The 6,105-nt window shown below is 41.3% G+C and overlaps 1 long non-coding RNA gene across 1 annotated transcript in view; it reads left to right on the forward strand.

Annotated features, from left to right (window-relative positions):
- The first annotated feature begins 5,204 nt into the window (after positions 1 to 5,204).
- LOC125482437 overlaps positions 5,205 to 6,105 on the forward strand; it is a 2,092-nt gene continuing 1,191 nt past the window's right edge. The window contains exon 1 of the long non-coding RNA XR_007261641.1: positions 5,205 to 5,333. This is a non-coding gene — a long non-coding RNA (uncharacterized LOC125482437). The remainder of the gene's footprint in view (positions 5,334 to 6,105) is intronic.

The raw sequence follows: 6,105 nt of genomic DNA on the forward strand, positions 1-6,105 counted from the left end.
AGCAGGACCTGGAGATTTAGAGTCATAGAATAATACAGCATGGAAACAGGCCCTTCAGCTCGAACTGATCCGTGCTGACCATGGTTCCCACTCAGCTAGTTCGAATTACCCAAACAAGAGGGATATTTGGTCTATATCCCTCTCAAACCCTTGCTTTCCGTGTACCTATCCAAATGTTTTTTAAATGTTGTGATTGTAACTGCCTCAGCCACTTGTTCTGGCAGCCCATTCCATACGTCCACCACTCTCCAAGAAGTTGCCCCTCAGGTCCTCGTTAAATCTTTCCCCTCTCACCTTAAACCTATGACTTTGAGTTTTAATTCCTCAACCCTGGGAAAAAGACGATATGCATTCATCCTAACTGTGCCCCTCATGATTTTATATACCTCAATAAGGTCACCCCCTCATTCACCTACATTCCAAGGAATAAAGTCCTATCCAGGCCAACATATCTCTCTAACTCAGGCCTACTAGCCCTGGCAACAGCCTCGTAAATCTTCTTTGCACACGTTCCAGTTTAACTATGTCTTTCCTATAACAGGGTGACCAAAACTGTACACAATACTCCAAGTGCAGCCTCACCCACGACTTATACAACTGTAAGACAACGTCCCAACTTCTGTGCTCAATGCCTTGACCAATGAAGGCCAGCATGCTAAATGCCTTCTTCACCACCTTGTCAACCTGTGACGCCGCTTTCAATGAACTATGTACTCGTACTCCTAGGTCCCTCTCTTCCACAACACTCCTCAGGACCTTACCATGAACTGTGTAAGTCCTATCTTGATTTGATTTTCCAGAGTGCAACACCTCATACCTATCTGTATTGAATTGCATTTGCCAATCCTCAAACCACTTCCCCATCTGATCTAGATCCCTCTGTAATTTTTGATAACTTTCCTTGCTGTCAGCGATACCTCCTAGTCTTGTATCATCCGCAAACTTACTAATCATGCGTTGTACATTCACATCCAGATCACTTATGTACGTAACAAAGGTCCCAGTCCCAACCCCGACCCCAGTGGCACATTGCTCATCACAGGCCTCCAATCCATGAAACAACCTTCAACCATCACCCTCTGCTTCCTACCATCGAGCCAATTTTGGTATCCAAATTAGTGAGCTTTCCCTGGATCCCATGCGACCTAACCTTCTTGACTAGCCTGCCATGTACGACCTTGTTAAATGCCTTACTAGAATCCATATCGACAGCATCCACTGCCCTACCTCATTTATCCTCTTGGTTACCTCTTTGAAAAACTCTGAAAGATTTGTCAGACGTGACCTCCCATGCACAATTCCATACTGACTGTCCCTAATCCGATCTTGACTATCCAAATGTAGGTTGATCCTGTCCCTCAGTATCCTGTCCAATAACTTGCCTACCACTGATGTCAGGTTCACTGGCCTGTAGTTCCCTGGCTTGTCTTTGCTACCTTTTTTAAACAATGGAACAACATTGCCCTCCTCCAATCTTACTGAACTTCACCAGTGGCTGAAAATGAAGCAAAAATCTCTAAGACCCCCTGCAATTTCTTCCCTAGACTCCCACAATGTCTGAGGATTGACTTGATTGGGCCCCGGGTATTTGTACACCTTAAAGCGCCATAAGGCCCAAACACCACCCCTCTGGTAATATGTACGCATTCCAAAACATTCCCATATTTCCCTTAATTCCTTAGCAGCCACGATTCTCTCCTCGTAATGACTGAGGGGAAATATTCATAAAAATCTCCGTCATCACCTGTGGCTCTACAGGATATCCATCTTTATATTTTTGAAGACGTCCATGTGAACTGCTTTCAAAAAACAGTATTTCTTTCCCTGAGTTTTCTAGCCTCCTTTTTTTTTCTCCACAATAAAAACTGATGCGAAATATTCCTTTAATATCTTTCTCATCTCCTGACATTCAACACAAAGGTAACCTCTTTGATCTTTACGGGGCCCTGCTCATTCTGTAGTTGCTCTCTTGCTCTTCGTGCACTTGTAGAATCTCTTTGGATTAATGTTAACATTGTCTATCAAGGCCATTTCATATCCCCTCTTTGCCTTCCTGGTCTCCTGTTTAAGACTGCCCCTAAACTGTTTATACTGGTCCAGAGATTCATTTAAACCCAGTTGCTTATATCTAATATGGTTTTTTTTATTTTTGACTAAAACCTGAATATCTTGTTTATCCATTGTTCTTTAATCCTACCAGCCTTACCTTTCAATCTAACAGGAACATCATGATTCTGAACTCTCGTTAATCACATGTTTTTGAAAGCCTCCCACTTCTCAGATGTCCCTTTGCCTGCAGTCTACTCCAACGAACTTCTGAAAGTTCTTGTCTCATACCTTTAAATTTGCCTTACTCCAATTAAAAACTTTCATGGAAGGCTTATCCTTTTCCATAACTGTTTTGAAACGGATAGAATTATTGTCTATTATCTTGTTCCGTACTGTCACTTCTGCCCTATTACCCAAGAGAAGCTCAAGTTTTTTTTTTTCTCTTTCTTCTTTAGAAGGAGCATTGACTTGGAGATAAAGAAAATGGTCTTGAACACATTTAACATTATTATTCACCATCCAAACCTTCAACACTATGGCAGTCCCAGTCAATGTTTGGAAAATTAAAATCACCAACTATTACAACCTTATTATTCTTACAAATATCTGGGATCTCTCTACATATTTGTTCCCCAATTTGCCTCTGACTGTTGGGAAGCCTATTGTACAATCCCATCAGATGATCATTCCTTGCTTATTTCTAATTTCAACCCATATGTTTTCACTGGATGATTTTTCAGAAATATCTCTTCTAGTTACAGCAGTAATGTTTTCCTCAATAAAACGCCACTCCCTCTCCTCTTTCGCCTCCCTTTCTATCCTTTCGATAGCTTCTGAAACCCGGAACATTAGTATGGGCAAAATATCTTGCAGGTGGTGTAAAATGTCAGAAAATGTGAAATCATTCACTTCAAAGTTTTTGAGAAGACTTGTAGCTCAGGTTGTGATGAGGTTGTAGACTTGCTCACCAAGCCAGTGTGCTGTCACCAGATGTGATGCCAACCAGCCCAGCAAACCAAGGCATATAAATAACATGCACAGAATAAATAACCAGAACAGAACACCAACACTTCACTGGAGGCGCGTTGACAATGTTCAGGTGAAACATACCAGCTTAGCGAGAAAGTCTGCAGCCTCATCATTCACTTTGGCAGGAAGAATAAGTAAGAGCAGAATTCTGAGGTGCAGAGGGATTTAGGGTTTATAAAGTATGAGTTAGCAAGTTAGGATGCAGATATGGCATTAATCATTGGGTCTTTTTCCATGCTGTCTGACCCTTCGCTCCAACTTGTCCATGCCAACCATGTTCCCAAACTAAGCTCAGCCTGTCTTCCTGCGTTTATCTCATGTCGCTCTAAACTTTTTGAATTCATGGACTTATCTAAATGTCTTTTAAACATTGTAACTGAGTACCCGGATTCACCACTTCCTCTGGTTGTACATTCCGTACACTGAGCATGCTCATGTGAGGAAAAATATTGCCCTTCGTGCCTTTTTTAAAATCTTTCTCCTCTCACCTTACAAATATGCCCCCTGGTTTGGAGCTACCCCACTTGAGGGAAATGAACTTTGCTACTAACCTTATCTATGCATCTCACGATCTTAAAAATCTCTGTAATGTCACCTCTCAAACTCCTACCTTCCAGTGAAAGAAGTCCCAGTGTATTCAGCCTATTTTTATAACTCAAACCCTTCATTCCCAGCAATATGCTGGTAATTGTTTTTCTGAACCCACTCCAGCTGAATAATATTCTTCCTATAAGCGTACGACCAAAACGGCACACTACTCCAGGAGAGGACTCACCAACATCCTTTACAACCTCAACCTAACGTTCCAACTCCTGTACTCCAAGGCCTGAGCAATGAAGACAAGTGTACTAAATGTCTTCTGTCTCCCACTCTGTCTACCTGTGACGCAAACTTCAAAGAATGATGTACCTGAAACCCTAGGTCTCTGTTCTACAACACTACCCAGAGCCAGACCATTAATTGTATATTCCTGCCCCTGTGAAGTATTACACTTGGGTAAAACAAACATTTCTTTAAATAGAATTCAGTCTGCCATTCCTCGGCCCATCAACTCAATTGATCAAGATCTCTGTAATCCAGAAAGCCAGTAGGCTGCATTCTTTGATGTTCAATTCCTGTCATATTAATGGAAGGATGTTCTGCTTCAATTGTACAGTGAACAACAAAGACCAAATCTCGAATACCACAAGCAGGTTTTGGTCTTCCGTACAATTATTCGGAGTTTCAGAGAAAGTTCACGAGATTGAAACCTGGAATAAGTGGTTGTCTAAGGAGGATAGGTTGGGCAAGCAAAAAGGGAAAGAATTAGGCTAGAACTGCTGATTAAAACAGAAAAGTCATATGATGTGAGCCAGGATACAGGGTGTGGTGAGGTAGAATCTGTATAGGTTGAGCTTAGAAACACCAACAGACAGAATATGATATTAGTGTTGTTTATAGACCCCAAATTGCAGTAATATTGGGGAAGGCAGTAGAATGGGATTAACAAGGAATAAAGTTATGGGTGACTTCAACCTACATATAAATTTGAGCAAGTCATATCAGTAGCGATATAGTAGAGGAGGAATGCTTAGCGTTTATATGGTACAATTTTGTGAATCAATACATTGAAGCAGCAGATTGGTATTGGGTAACGAGAAAAGAATAATTGTCAATCAAGTTGAGCATGGGGCCTTAAGGAAGAGTGACCACAATCGGATCGGATTCTTCACTAAGATGGAGAGTGATATTGTTGTTTCTGAGACTAGGGTCCTGTAATTAATGGAAAGAAGATATAATGGTATGAGGCGTGAGCGAGCTGTGATAAATTGTGTATCCATTTTTAAATAGATGATGGGAGATGGTTAATGGCAAACATTGTAAGGGGGCTTGGACAAGATATGAAAATTATTCATCTCAATCTCTGGCATAAGAACAAAATGGGAAACATGGTCAAACCATAGCAGAGAAAGGGAAATGAACAGCTATTAAATTTAAGGAAACAGCATACAAATTAGGCAAATAAAACAACAGACCTAAAGATTGGGAACAGTTAAGATTTCGGCAAAGGGATTTAATAACAGGAGAAAGCAAAATGAGTATGGTTGCAGGGACCATTCAAACCAATAGCACTCTCTTTTTTTCATTCATTCACAGGATATGGGCATTGCTGGCTCGGCCAGAATTTATTGCCCATCCGTGATTCCCCAGAGGGCTGTCCAGAGTCAACTGCATTGCTGTGGGACTGGAGTAACGTAACGTACAGGCCAGACCGGGTAAGAATGACAGTTTCTTTCTCTGAAAGATATTAATGAGCCAGATGGGTTTTTCCTGGCGGTCAACAACTGTTTCCTGATCATCATTAAACTCGTAATTCAAGATTGATAGTAAAAGCTTAGTCAAGAAGAAAATAGGGTCTCCTCACAATCGGAAACAGGTAAGTTATAATAGGACACAAAGTGATGGTAGGCCAATAAAATGTGTCTCAGGTTTTCAAAAAGGAGGACACAAATAATGTCCCAAAATTAAGGGGATCACATGGTCTTAATGGGAATGTGGAATTGAAAGAAATTAGTTTTAGTAGGAAAACGATATTGGGAAATCCAATGGGATTACAGGCAGATAAATCCCCAGAGACTGATAACCTTCATCTCCGAGTAGCTGAGGAAGTGGCCCGAGAAATAGCAGATGCGCTAGTGGTTATCCTCAAATTTTATAGACTCTCAGAATTCCTGTGAATTGGAGGGGAGCTAACGTAACCCCAGTATTCAAGAAGGGGAGTCAGAAAACAGGGAATGAAGGTGGGGAAAAATATTAGGGTCCACTGTAAAAGGTGGAATAACAGAGTACTTGGAAGATAACGATAAGATCAGACAGTCAGCAGAGCCTTTTTCTGTGCCGTAGATCTCTGAGGCTCTGTTGGGCATGAATTCTCTCCAAGCTACTAACCATTCATTGGAACTATATCACTATTCCTTCAGTGTTGCTGGGTCAAAATCCTGAAATCCCTTCCTAACAGCATTGTAGGTCCACCTACAGCTCATGGAC

This window comes from Rhincodon typus, unplaced genomic scaffold (genome assembly GCF_021869965.1).
Source record: "Rhincodon typus isolate 14 unplaced genomic scaffold, sRhiTyp1.1 hic_rhity00010243, whole genome shotgun sequence".
NCBI classification, from domain to species: Eukaryota; Metazoa; Chordata; class Chondrichthyes; order Orectolobiformes; family Rhincodontidae; genus Rhincodon; species Rhincodon typus.